Source organism: Salvelinus fontinalis, chromosome 22 (assembly GCF_029448725.1).
Source record: "Salvelinus fontinalis isolate EN_2023a chromosome 22, ASM2944872v1, whole genome shotgun sequence".
NCBI lineage: Eukaryota > Metazoa > Chordata > Actinopteri > Salmoniformes > Salmonidae > Salvelinus > Salvelinus fontinalis.
This window is the reverse complement of record NC_074686.1, coordinates 42,208,367-42,223,432: the sequence shown is the minus strand read 5'-3', so window position 1 is coordinate 42,223,432 and position 15,066 is coordinate 42,208,367. Positions and strand designations below refer to the sequence as shown.

At 46.7% G+C, this 15,066-nt stretch overlaps 1 protein-coding gene across 2 annotated transcripts in view; it reads right to left on the bottom strand.

Moving 5' to 3' along the window:
• Positions 1-15,066, bottom strand: part of LOC129820318 (type 2 phosphatidylinositol 4,5-bisphosphate 4-phosphatase-like) — a 78,050-nt gene that overhangs the window by 11,626 nt on the left and 51,358 nt on the right. The gene's annotated exons all lie outside the window — the stretch shown is intronic.

The following is a 15,066-nucleotide window of genomic DNA, read 5'->3' as shown; positions in this document are numbered from 1 at the left end:
AATGGAGACCTTCACCCCAAATGGAGACCTTCACCCCAAATGGAGACCTTCACCCCAAATGGAGACCTTCACCCCAGATGGAGACCTTCACCCCAGATGGAGACCTTCACCCCAAATGGAGACCTTCACCCCAGATGGAGACCTTCACCCCAGATGGAGACCTTCACCCCAGATGGAGACCTTCACCCCAGATGGAGACCTTCACCCCAGATGGAGACCTTCACCCCAGATGGAGACCTTCACCCCAGATGGAGACCTTCACCCCAGATGGAGACCTTCACGCTGCTGTAGCTACAGAGCCTTCAGAAAGTATTCACACCCCTTGACTTATTCCACATTTTGTTGTGTTACAGCCTGCACTTAAAATGTATTAAATTGAGATTTTTTTGTCACTTGGCCTACACCCAATACTCCATAATGTCAAATTGGAAGTGTTTTTTAAATGTTTTACAAATTAATTAAAAAAAAAAATATTAAAAGCTGAAATGTCTTGGGTCAATAAGTATTTAACCCCTGTTTTATGGCAAGCCTAAATAAGTTCAGGAGTAAAGAATGTATTGAACAAGTCACATAATAAGTCACATGGACTCACTCTGTGTGCAATAATAGTGTTTAACAGGATTTTTGAATGACTACCTCATATCTATACCCATACAATTATCTATAAGGTCCCTCAGTTGAGCAGTAAATTTCAAACACATATTCAACCATAAAGACCAGGGAGGTTTTCCAATGCCTCGGAAAGAAAGGCACCCATTGGTAGATGAGTAAAAATGAAAACAGACATTGAATATATGGTGAAAATATGACCTATACTTTGGATGGTGTATCAATACTCCCTGATCTGTTTCACCTGTCCTTGTGCTGGTCTCCACCCCCTCCAGGTGTCACCCATCTTCCCCATAACCCCCTGGGTATTTATACCTGTGTTTGTCTGTCTGTGCCAGTTTGTCTTGATTTGTCAAGTCAACCAGCGTGTTACTCTGTGGGCCTGATTTTTTGTTTTCTCTGTTTTTTTACTAGTCCTCCTGGTTTTGACCCTTGCCTGCCTTGACTCTGAACCCGCCTGCCTGACCATACTGCCTGCCTTGACTCTGAACCCGCCTGCCTGACCATACTGCCTGCCCTGACCACGAGCCTGCCTGCCCTGACCATACTGCCTGCCCTGACCACGAGCCTGCCTGCCTGACCATACTGCCTGCCTGACCACGAGCCTGCCTGACCATACTGCCTGCCCTGACCATACTGCCTGCCCTGACCATACTGCCTGCCCTGACCATACTGCCTGCCCTGACCATACTGCCTGCCCTGACCATACTGCCTGCCCTGACCACGAGCCTGCCTGACCATACTGCCTGCCCTGACCATACTGCCTGCCCTGACCATACTGCCTGCCCTGACCATACTGCCTGCCCTGACCATACTGCCTGCCTGACCATACTGCCTGCCCTGACCATACTGCCTGCCCTGACCATACTGTCTGCCCTGACCATACTGCCTGCCCTGACCATACTGCCTGCCCTGACCATACTGCCTGCCCTGACCATACTGCCTGCCCTGACCATACTGCCTGCCCTGACCATACTGCCTGCCACTCTGTACCTCCTGGACTCTGACCTTGTTATGATCTCTTGCCTGCCCCCTTAGATTATAATAAATATCAGAGACTCGAACCATCTGCGTCCCGTGTCTGCTTCTGGGTCTCACCCTGTGCCCTTGTAAATACATCCAGTCACTACAGAGATACAAGTGTCCTTCCAAACTCAGTTGCCGGAGAGGAAGGAAACCGCTCAGCGATTGAACCATGAGGCCAATGGTGACTTTTAAACAGCTACAGAGTTTATTAATGGCTGTGATAGGAGAAAACTGAGGATGGATCAACAACATTGTAGTTACTCCACAATACTAACCTAAATGACAGCATGAAAAGAAGGAAGCCTGAACAGAAAAATATATATATTCCAAAACATGCATCCTGCGTGCAACTAGGCACTAAATTAATACTGCAAAACATTTGCCAAAGCAATTCACTTGTTTGTCCTGAACACAAAGTGTTTGGGGCAACACATTATTGAGTACCACTCTCCATATTTTCAAGTATAGTGGTGGCTGCATCATGTTATGGGTATGCTTGTAATCGTTAAGGACTGGAGAGTTTTTCAGGATAAAAAAAGAAACGGAATGGAGTTAAGCACAAGTAAAATCCTACAGGAAATCCTGGTTCAGTCTGCTTTCCACCAGACACTGGGAGATGAATTCCCCTTTCAGCAGGACAAGAACCTAAAACACAAGGCCAAACCCTAGAGGAAATCCTGGTTCAGTCTGCTTTCAACCAGACACTGGGAGATGAATTCACCTTTCAGCAGGACAATAACCTACAACACAAGGCCAAATCTACACTGGAGTTGCTTATCAAGAAGACAGTGAATGTTCCTCAGTGGCCTAGTTACAGTTTGACTTAAATCTACTTGAAAATCAATGACAAGGCCTTAAAAATAGTTGTCTAGCAATGATCAACAACCAATTTGACAGAGCTTGAAGAATTTTGAAAATAATAAATTGGCAGATGTTGCCAATTTAAAAAGCTCTTAGAGACTCACCCGGAAAAGACTCACAGCTGTAATCGCTACCAAAGGTGATTCTACAGTACAAAGTATTGAATCAGGGGTGTGAATAGTAAGTGAGATTTTTCTGCATTTATTTTTCAATAGATTTGAAAAATGTTCTACAGACATGTTTGTCTTTATGGGGTATTGTGTTTAGATGGGTGAGAAATATGAAAATATATATCTATATATTTTTTAAATTCAGGCTGTAACAACAAAATGTTGAATAAGTCAAGGGGTATGAAGACTTTCTGAAGGGACTGTACATCCCATAATATAATAAGACATTCAAAAACAATGACATACATGTCATTATTGCGGGGGGGAAAATCCATATATATCTGGGACACATCCAGTCCCATTCTGATTTGTCCAAATTCTGCCCAGTCATGGCTATGGCTTTAAGTGTATGAACGCCTTTGGGTTGAGTCTAGACAGAGCAGAGCACGGCAGTACAGGCTACTAATAGCCTCTTAGTGAGGTCAGCCCCGGGCCGCATGGATCGACTGACAGACTGTTAGATCCTTCTCAGCTGAGACGACTGAGGAAACTGATTTATAGACACAGGGCACTGTAGTACTGTAGTACTGTAGGGTCTGTAGTACTGTAGTACTGTAGGGTCTGTAGGAGACTGTAGTACTGTAGTAATGTAGTAATGAAGGGTCTGTAGTACTGCAGAGTACTGTAGGGGACTGTAGTACTGTAGTAATGTAGTACTGTAGTAGTATAGTGCTGTAGGGTCTGTAGTACTGTAGGGTCTGTAGTACTGTAGGGTCTGTAGTACTGTAGGGTCTGTAGTACTGTAGGGTCTGTAGTACTGTAGGGTCTGTAGTACTGTAGTACTGTAGGGTCTGTAGTACTGTAGGGTCTGTAGTACTGTAGGGTCTGTAGTACTGTAGGGTCTGTAGTACTGTAGGGTCTGTGGTACTGTATGGTCTGTAGTACTGTAGGGTCTGTAGTACTGTAGTACTGTAAGGTCTGTAGTACTATAGTACTGTAATACTGTAGGGTGTGTAGTACTGTAGGGTCTGTAGTACTGTAGTACTGTAGGGTCTGTAGTACTGTAGGGTCTGTAGTACTGTAGGGTCTGTAGTACTGTAGTACTGTAGGGTCTGTAGTACTGTAGGGTCTGTAGTACTGTAGGGTCTGTAGTACTGTAGGGTCTGTAGTACTGTAGGGTCTGTAGTACTGTAGGGTCTGTAGTACTGTAGTACTGTAGGGTCTGTAGTACTGTAGGGTCTGTAGTACTGTAGGGTCTGTAGTACTGTAGGGTCTGTAGTACTGTAGGGTCTGTAGTACTGTAGGGTCTGTAGTACTGTAGTACTGTAGGGTCTGTAGTACTGTAGGGTCTGTAGTACTGTAGGGTCTGTGGTACTGTAGGGTCTGTAGTACTGTAGGGTCTGTGGTACTGTAGGGTCTGTAGTACTGTAGGGTCTGTGGTACTGTAGGGTCTGTAGTACTGTAGGGTCTGTAGTACTGTAGGGTCTGTAGTACTGTAGTACTGTAGGGTCTGTAGTACTGTAGGGTCTGTAGTACTGTAGGGTCTGTAGTACTGTAGGGTCTGTAGTACTGTAGGGTCTGTAGTACTGTAGTACTGTAGGGTCTGTAGTACTGTAGGGTCTGTAGTACTGTAGGGTCTGTAGTACTGTAGGGTCTGTAGTACTGTAGTACTGTAGGGTCTGTAGCACTGTAGGGTCTGTAGTACTGTAGTACTGTAGGGTCTGTAATACTGTAGGGTCTGTAGAACTGTAGGGTCTGTAGTACTGTAGGGTCAGTAGGGTCTGTAGTACTGTAGGGTCTGTAGTACTGTAGGGTCTGTAGTACTGTAGGGTCTGTAGTACTGTAGTACTGTAGGGTCTGTAGTACTGTGGGGTCTGTAGTACTGTAGTACTGTAGGGTCTGTAGTACTGTAGGGTCTGTAGTACTGTATAGTCTGTAGTACTGTAGGGTCTGTAGTGTCTGTAGTACTGTAGGGTCTGTAGTACTGTAGTACTGTAGGGTCTGTAGTATTGTAGGGTCTGTAGTATTGTAGGGTCTGTAGTACTGTAGGGTCTGTAGTACTGTAGGGTCTGTAGTACTGTAGGGTCTGTAGTACTGTAGTACTGTAGGGTCTGTAGTATTGTAGGGTCTGTAGTATTGTAGGGTCTGTAGTACTGTAGGGTCTGTAGTACTGTAGGGTCTGTAGTACTGTAGGGTCTGTAGTACTGTAGGGTCTGTAGTACTGTAGGGTCTGTAGTACTGTAGTACTGTAGGGTCTGTAGTATTGTAGGGTCTGTAGTATTGTAGGGTCTGTAGTACTGTAGGGTCTGTAGTACTGTAGGGTCTGTAGTACTGTAGGGTCTGTAGTACTGTATAGTCTGTAGTACTGTAGTACTGTAGGGTCTGTAGTACTGTAGGGTCTGTAGTACTGTAGGGTCTGTAGTATTGTAGGGTCTGTAGTACTGTAGGGTCTGTAGTACTGTAGGGTCTGTAGTACTGTAGGGTCTGTAGTACTGTAGTACTGTAGGGTCTGTAGTACTGTAGGGTCTGTAGTACTGTATAGTCTGTAGTACTGTAGTACTGTAGGGTCTGTAGTACTGTAGGGTCTGTAGTACTGTAGGGTCTGTAGTACTGTATAGTCTGTAGTACTGTATAGTCTGTAGTACTGTAGTACTGTAGTTCTGTAGTACTGTAGGGTCTGTAGTACTGTAGGGTCTGTAGTACTGTAGGGTCTGTGGTACTGTAGTACTGTAGGGTCTGTGGTACTGTAGTACTGTAGGGTCTGTGGTACTGTAGTACTGTAGGGTCTGTAGTACTGTAGGGTCTGTAGTACTGTAGGGTCTGTAGTACTGTAGGGTCTGTAGTACTGTAGTACTGTAGTACTGTAGTACTGTAGGGTCTGTAGTACTGTAGGGTCTGTAGTACTGTAGGGTCTGTAGTACTGTAGGGTCTGTAGTACTGTAGTACTCTAGGGTCTGTAGTACTGTAGTACTGTAGGGTCTGTAGTACTGTAGGGTCTGTAGTACTGTAGGGTCTGTAGGGTCTGTAGTACTGTAGTACTGTAGGGTCTGTAGTACTGTAGGGTCTGTAGTACTGTAGGGTCTGTAGGGTCTGTAGTACTGTAGTACTGTAGGTTCTGTAGTACTGTAGGGTCTGTAGTACTGTAGGGTCTGTAGTACTGTAGTACTGTAGGGTCTGTAGTACTGTAGGGTCTGTAGTACTGTAGTACTGTAGGGTCTGTAGTACTGTAGGTTCTGTAGTACTGTAGGGTCTGTAGTACTGTAGGGTCTGTAGTACTGTAGTGCTGTAGTACTGTAGAGTCTGTAGTACTGTAGGGTCTGTAGTACTGTAGGGTCTGTAGTACTGTAGGGTCTGTAGTACTGTAGGGTCTGTAGTACTGTAGTACTGTAGGGTCTGTAGTACTGTAGGGTCTGTAGTACTGTAGTACTGTAGGGTCTGTAGTACTGTAGGTTCTGTAGTACTGTAGGGTCTGTAGTACTGTAGTGCTGTAGTACTGTAGGGTCTGTAGTACTGTAGGGTCTGTAGTACTGTAGTACTGTAGGGTCTGTAGTACTGTAGTACTGTAGGGTCTGTAGTACTGTAGTACTGTAGGGTCTGTAGTACTGTAGGGTCTGTAGTACTGTAGGGTCTGTAGTACTGTAGGGTCTGTAGTACTGTAGTACTGTAGGGTCTTTAGTACTGTAGGGTCTGTAGTACTGTAGTACTGTAGGGTCTGTGGTACTGTAGGGTCTGTGGTACTGTAGTACTGTAGTACTGTAGGGTCTGTGGTACTGTAGGGTCTGTAGTACTGTAGTACTGTAGGGTCTGTAGTACTGTAGTACTGTAGGGTCTGTAGTACTGTAGGGTCTGTAGTACTGTAGTACTGTAGGGTCTGTGGTACTGTAGGGTCTGTGGTACTGTAGGGTCTGTAGTACTGTAGTACTGTAGGGTCTGTAGTACTGTAGGGTCTGTAGTACTGTAGTACTGTAGGGTCTGTAGTACTGTAGTACTGTAGGGTCTGTAGTACTGTAGTACTGTAGGGTCTGTAGTACTGTAGGGTCTGTAGTACTGTAGGGTCTGTAGTACTGTAGTACTGTAGGGTCTGTGGTACTGTAGTACTGTAGGGTCTGTAGTACTGTAGGGTCTGTAGTACTGTAGTACTGTAGGGTCTGTGGTACTGTAGGGTCTGTAGTACTGTAGGGTCTGTAGTACTGTAGTACTGTAGGGTCTGTAGTACTGTAGTACTGTAGGGTCTGTAGTACTGTAGTACTGTAGGGTCTGTAGTACTGTAGGGTCTGTAGTACTGTAGTACTGTAGGGTCTGTAGTACTGTAGTACTGTAGGGTCTGTAGTACTGTAGTACTGTAGGGTCTGTAGTACTGTAGTACTGTAGTACTGTAGTACTGTAGGGTCTGTGGTACTGTAGGGTCTGTGGTACTGTAGGGTCTGTAGTACTGTAGGGTCTGTAGTACTGTAGTACTGTAGGGCCTGTGGTACTGTAGGGTCTGTAGTACTGTAGTACTGTAGGGTCTGTAGTACTGTAGGGTCTGTGGTACTGTAGGGTCTGTAGTACTGTAGGGTCTGTAGTACTGTAGGGTCTGTAGTACTGTAGGGTCTGTAGTACTGTAGGGTCTGTAGTACTGTAGTACTGTAGGGCCTGTGGTACTGTAGGGTCTTTAACTGTCTTTATTCCACTCCTTGACTACTCAGGGAAAAGACTACATTACCACATGTTAATATGATGCTGTTACTGGTGTTTCTACATTGTTATGAGTGCAACTTTTAACAAAAGCAACTGTTAATTAGAGCAACTGTAAATAAAAGCAACTGTTAATAAAAGCAACTGTTAACAAAAGCAACTGTTAACAAAAGCAACTGTTAACAAAAGCAACTGTTAACAAAAGCAACTGTGTCTTGTTAGAATCCTCCTCTAGACTCTGATCTGCTGGTGACATCACTACAGTATGTGTGTGGTATGGATGACCTCACCCTGGCCTTAAGGTAGGATGATGGTGTGGTATAGATGACCTAACCCTGGCCTTAAGGTAGGATGATGGTGTGGTATGGATGACCTAACCCTGGCCTTAAGGTAGGATGATGGTGTGGTATGGATGACCTAACCCTGGCCTTAAGGTAGGATGATGGTGTGGTATAGATGACCTAACCCTGGCCTTAAGGTAGGATGATGGTGTGGTATGGATGACCTAACCCTGGCCTTAAGGTAGGATGATGGTGTGGTATGGATGACCTAACCCTGGCCTTAAGGTAGGATGATGGTGTGGTATGGATGACCTAACCCTGGCCTTAAGGTAGGATGATGGTGTGGTATAGATGACCTAACCCTGGCCTTAAGGTTGGATGATGGTGTGGTATGGATGACCTAACCCTGGCCTTAAGGTAGGATGATGGTGTGGTATGGATGACCTAACCCTGGCCTTAAGGTAGGATGATGGTGTGGTATGGATGACCTAACCCTGGCCTTAAGGTAGGATGATGGTGTGGTATAGATGACCTAACCCTGGCCTTAAGGTAGGATGATGGTGTGGTATGGATGACCTAACCCTGGCCTTAAGGTTGGATGATGGTGTGGTATGGATGACCTAACCCTGGCCTTAAGGTAGGATGATGGTGTGGTATGGATGACCTAACCCTGGCCTTAAGGTTGGATGATGGTGTGGTATGGATGACCTAACCCTGGCCTTAAGGTAGGATGATGGTGTGGTATAGATGACCTAACCCTGGCCTTAAGGTAGGATGATGGTGTGGTATGGATGACCTAACCCTGGCCTTAAGGTAGGATGATGGTGTGGTATGGATGACCTAACCCTGGCCTTAAGGTAGGATGATGGTGTGGTATGGATGACCTAACCCTGGCCTTAAGGTAGGATGATGGTGTGGTATAGATGACCTAACCCTGACCTTAAGGTAGGATGATGGTGTGGTATGGATGACCTAACCCTGGCCTTAAGGTAGGATGATGGTGTGGTATGGATGACCTAACCCTGGCCTTAAGGTAGGATGATGGTGCGGTATAGATGACCTAACCCTGGCCTTAAGGTAGGATGATGGTGTGGTATGGATGACCTCACCCTGGCCTTAAGGTAGGATGATGGTGTGGTATGGATGACCTAACCCTGGCCTTAAGGTAGGATGATGGTGTGGTATGGATGACCTAACCCTGGCCTTAAGGTAGGATGATGGTGTGGTATAGATGACCTAACCCTGGCCTTAAGGTTGGATGATGGTGTGGTATGGATGACCTAACCCTGGCCTTAAGGTAGGATGATGGTGTGGTATGGATGACCTAACCCTGGCCTTAAGGTAGGATGATGGTGTGGTATGGATGACCTAACCCTGGCCTTAAGGTAGGATGATGGTGTGGTATAGATGACCTAACCCTGGCCTTAAGGTAGGATGATGGTGTGGTATGGATGACCTAACCCTGGCCTTAAGGTAGGATGATGGTGTGGTATGAATGACCTAACCCTGGCCTTAAGGTAGGATGATGGTGTGGTATGGATGACCTAACCCTGGCCTTAAGGTAGGATTATGGTGTGGTATGGATGACCTAACCCTGGCCTTAAGGTAGGATGATGGTGTGGTATGGATGACCTAACCCTGGCCTTAAGGTAGGATGATGGTGTGGTATGGATGACCTAACCCTGGCCTTAAGGTAGGATGATGGTGTGGTATGGATGACCTAACCCTGGCCTTAAGGTAGGATGATGGTGTGGTATGGATGACCTAACCCTGGCCTTAAGGTAGGATGATGGTGTGGTATAGATGACCTAACCCTGGCCTTAAGGTAGGATGATGGTGTGGTATGGATGACCTAACCCTGGCCTTAAGGTAGGATGATGGTGTGGTATGGATGACCTAACCCTGGCCTTAACGTAGGATGATGGTGTGGTATAGATGACCTAACCCTGGCCTTAAGGTAGGATGATGGTGTGGTATGGATGACCTCACCCTGGCCTTAAGGTAGGATGATGGTGTGGTATGGATGACCTAACCCTGGCCTTAAGGTAGGATGATGGTGTGGTATGGATGACCTAACCCTGGCCTTAAGGTAGGATGATGGTGTGGTATAGATGACCTAACCCTGGCCTTAAGGTTGGATGATGGTGTGGTATGGATGACCTAACCCTGGCCTTAAGGTAGGATGATGGTGTGGTATGGATGACCTAACCCTGGCCTTAAGGTAGGATGATGGTGTGGTATGGATGACCTAACCCTGGCCTTAAGGTAGGATGATGGTGTGGTATAGATGACCTAACCCTGGCCTTAAGGTAGGATGATGGTGTGGTATGGATGACCTAACCCTGGCCTTAAGGTAGGATGATGGTGTGGTATGGATGACCTAACCCTGGCCTTAAGGTAGGATGATGGTGTGGTATAGATGACCTAACCCTGGCCTTAAGGTTGGATGATGGTGTGGTATGGATGACCTAACCCTGGCCTTAAGGTAGGATGATGGTGTGGTATGGATGACCTAACCCTGGCCTTAAGGTAGGATGATGGTGTGGTATTGATGACCTAACCCTGGCCTTAAGGTAGGATGAGGGTGTGGTATGGATGACCTAACCCTGGCCTTAAGGTAGGATGATGGTGTGGTATAGATGACCTAACCCTGGCCTTAAGGTAGGATGAGGGTGTGGTATGGATGACCTAACCCTGGCCTTAAGGTAGGATGATGGTGTGGTATAGATGACCTAACCCTGGCCTTAAGGTAGGATGATGGTGTGGTATAGAACCTAACCCTAGCCTTAAGGTAGGATGATGGTGTGGTATGGATGACCTAACCCTGGCCTTAAGGTAGGATGATGGTGTGGTATGGATGACCTAACCCTGGCCTTAAGGTAGGATGATGGTGTGGTATGGATGACCTAACCCTGGCCTTAAGGTAGGATGATGGTGTGGTATGGATGACCTAACCCTGGCCTTAAGGTAGGATGATGGTGTGGTATGGATGACCTAACCCTGGCCTTAAGGTAGGATGATGGTGTGGTATGGATGACCTAACCCTGGCCTTAAGGTAGGATGATGGTGTGGTATAGATGACCTAACCCTGGCCTTAAGGTAGGATGAGGGTGTGGTATGGATGACCTAACCCTGGCCTTAAGGTAGGATGATGGTGTGGTATGGATGACCTAACCCTGGCCTTAAGGTAGGATGATGGTGTGGTATAGATGACCTAACCCTGGCCTTAAGGTAGGATGATGGTGTGGTATGGATGACCTAACCCTGGCCTTAAGGTAGGATGATGGTGTGGTATAGATGACCTAACCCTGGCCTTAAGGTAGGATGATGGTGTGGTATGGATGACCTAACCCTGGCCTTAAGGTAGGATGATGGTGTGGTATAGATGATCTAACCCTGGCCTTAAGGTAGGATGATGGTGTGGTATAGATGACCTAACCCTGCCCTTAAGGTAGGATGATGGTGTGGTATGGATGACCTAACCCTGGCCTCAAGGTAGGATGATGGTGTGGTATAGATGACCTAACCCTGGCCTTAAGGTAGGATGAGGGTGTGGTATGGATGACCTAACCCTGGCCTTAAGGTAGGATGATGGTGTGGTATAGATGACCTAACCCTGGCCTTAAGGTAGGATGATGGTGTGGTATAGAACCTAACCCTGGCCTTAAGGTAGGATGATGGTGTGGTATGGATGACCTAACCCTGGCCTTAAGGTAGGATGATGGTGTGGTATGGATGACCTAACCCTGGCCTTAAGGTAGGAAGATGGTGTGGTATGGATGACCTAACCCTGGCCTTAAGGTAGGATGATGGTGTGGTATGGATGACCTAACCCTGGCCTTAAGGTAGGATGAGGGTGTGGTATGGATGACCTAACCCTGGCCTTAAGGTAGGATGATGGTGTGGTATAGATGACCTAACCCTGGCCTTAAGGTAGGATGAGGGTGTGGTATGGATGACCTAACCCTGGCCTTAAGGTAGGATGATGGTGTGGTATAGATGACCTAACCCTGGCCTTAAGGTAGGATGATGGTGTGGTATAGAACCTAACCCTGGCCTTAAGGTAGGATGATGGTGTGGTATGGATGACCTAACCCTGGCCTTAAGGTAGGATGATGGTGTGGTATGGATGACCTAACCCTGGCCTTAAGGTAGGATGATGGTGTGGTATGGATGACCTAACCCTGGCCTTAAGGTAGGATGATGGTGTGGTATGGATGACCTAACCCTGGCCTTAAGGTAGGATGATGGTGTGGTATGGATGACCTAACCCTGGCCTTAAGGTAGGATGATGGTGTGGTATGGATGACCTAACCCTGGCCTTAAGGTAGGATGATGGTGTGGTATAGATGACCTAACCCTGGCCTTAAGGTAGGATGAGGGTGTGGTATGGATGACCTAACCCTGGCCTTAAGGTAGGATGATGGTGTGGTATGGATGACCTAACCCTGGCCTTAAGGTAGGATGATGGTGTGGTATAGATGACCTAACCCTGGCCTTAAGGTAGGATGATGGTGTGGTATGGATGACCTAACCCTGGCCTTAAGGTAGGATGATGGTGTGGTATAGATGACCTAACCCTGGCCTTAAGGTAGGATGATGGTGTGGTATGGATGACCTAACCCTGGCCTTAAGGTAGGATGATGGTGTGGTATAGATGATCTAACCCTGGCCTTAAGGTAGGATGATGGTGTGGTATAGATGACCTAACCCTGGCCTTAAGGTAGGATGATGGTGTGGTATGGATGACCTAACCCTGGCCTTAAGGTAGGATGATGGTGTGGTATGGATGACCTAACCCTGGCCTTAAGGTAGGATGATGGTGTGGTATAGATGACCTAACCCTGGCCTTAAGGTTGGATGAGGGTGTGGTATGGATGACCTAACCCTGGCCTTAAGGTAGGATGATGGTGTGGTATAGATGACCTAACCCTGGCCTTAAGGTAGGATGAGGGTGTGGTATGGATGACCTAACCCTGGCCTTAAGGTAGGATGATGGTGTGGTATAGATGACCTAACCCTGGCCTTAAGGTAGGATGATGGTGTGGTATAGAACCTAACCCTGGCCTTAAGGTAGGATGATGGTGTGGTATGGATGACCTAACCCTGGCCTTAAGGTAGGATGATGGTGTGGTATGGATGACCTAACCCTGGCCTTAAGGTAGGAAGATGGTGTGGTATGGATGACCTAACCCTGGCCTTAAGGTAGGATGATGGTGTGGTATGGATGACCTAACCCTGGCCTTAAGGTAGGATGATGGTGTGGTATGGATGACCTAACCCTGGCCTTAAGGTAGGATGATGGTGTGGTATGGATGACCTAACCCTGGCCTTAAGGTAGGATGATGGTGTGGTATAGATGACCTAACCCTGGCCTTAAGGTAGGATGATGGTGTGGTATGGATGACCTAACCCTGGCCTTAAGGTAGGATGATGGTGTGGTATGGATGACCTAACCCTGGCCTTAAGGTAGGATGATGGTGTGGTATAGATGACCTAACCCTGGCCTTAAGGTAGGATGATGGTGTGGTATGGATGACCTAACCCTGGCCTTAAGGTAGGATGATGGTGTGGTATGGATGACCTAACCCTGGCCTTAAGGTAGGATGATGGTGTGGTATAGATGACCTAACCCTGGCCTTAAGGTAGGATGATGGTGTGGTATGGATGACCTCACCCTGGCCTTAAGGTAGGATGATGATGGTATGGATGACCTAACCCTGGCCTTAAGGTAGGATGATGGTGTGGTATGGATGACCTAACCCTGGCCTTAAGGTAGGATGATGGTGTGGTATGGATGACCTAACCCTGGCCTTAAGGTAGGATGATGGTGTGGTATAGATGACCTAACCCTGGCCTTAAGGTAGGATGATGGTGTGGTATGGATGACCTAACCCTGGCCTTAAGGTAGGATGATGGTGTGGTATGGATGACCTCACCCTGGCCTTAAGGTAGGATGATGGTGTGGTATAGATGACCTAACCCTGGCCTTAAGGTAGGATGATGGTGTGGTATGGATGACCTAACCCTTGCCTTAAGGTAGGATGATGGTGTGGTATAGACGACCTAACCCTGGCCTTAAGGTAGGATGATGGTGTGGTATGGATGACCTAACCCTGGCCTTAAGGTAGGATGATGGTGTGGTATAGACGACCTAACCCTGGCCTTAAGGTAGGATGATGGTGTGGTATGGATGACCTAACCCTGGCCTTAAGGTAGGATGATGGTGTGGTATGGATGACCTAACCCTGGCCTGAAGGTAGGATGATGGTGTGGTATGGATGACCTAACCCTGGCCTTAAGGTAGGATGATGGTGTGGTATGGATGACCTAACCTTGGCCTTAAGGTAGGATGATGGTGTGGTATGGATGACCTAACCCTGGCCTTAAGGTAGGATGATGGTGTGGTATGGATGACCTCACCCTGGCCTTAAGGTAGGATGATGGTGTGGTATGGATGACCTAACCTTGGCCTTAAGGTAGGATGATGGTGTGGTATGGATGACCTAACCCTGGCCTTAAGGTAGGATGATGGTGTGGTATGGATGACCTCACCCTGGCCTTAAGGTAGGATGATGGTGTGGTATGGATGACCTAACCCTGGCCTTAAGGTAGGATGATGGTGTGGTATAGATGTCTATTCATGTCCAGTCTAGTCTGTCTAGTATATTCCTGTCCTGTCCAGTCAGTCTAGTCTATTCATGTCCAGTCTAGTATATTCCTGTCCTGTCTAGTCTGTCTAGTCTATTCATGTCCAGTCTAGTATATTCCTGTATAGTCAGTCTAGTATATTCCTGTCCTGTCTACTCAGTCTAGTATATTCCTGTCGAGTCAGTCTAGTATATTCCTGTCCTGTCTACTCAGTCTAGTATATTCCTGTCCTGTCTACTCAGTCTAGTATATTCCTGTCGAGTCAGTCTAGTATATTCCTGTCCTGTCTACTCAGTCTAGTATATTCCTGTCCTGTCTACTCAGTCTAGTATATTCCTGTCCTGTCTACTCAGTCTAGTATATTCCTGTCCTGTCTACTCAGTCTAGTATATTCCAGTCTAGTCTACTCAGTCTAGTATATTCCAGTCTAGTCTACTCAGTCTAGTATATTCCTGTCCTGTCTACCAAGTTTAGTATATTCCTGTCCTGTCTACTCAGTCTAGTATATTCCTGTCCTGTCTACTCAGTCTAGTATATTCCTGTCCTGTCTACCCAGTCTAGTATATTCCTGTCCTGTCTACCCAGTCTAGTATATTCCTGTCCTGTCTACTCCGTCTAGTATATTCCTGTCCTGTCTACTCCGTCTAGTATATTCCTGTCCTGTCTACTCCGTCTAGTATATTCCTGTCCTGTCTACTCCGTCTAGTATATTCCTGTCCTGTCTACTCAGTCTAGTATATTCCTGTCCTGTCTACTCAGTCTAGTATATTCCTGTCCTGTCTACTCAGTCTAGTATATTCCAGTCTAGTCTACTCAGTCTAGTATATTCCAGTCTAGTCTACTCAGTCTAG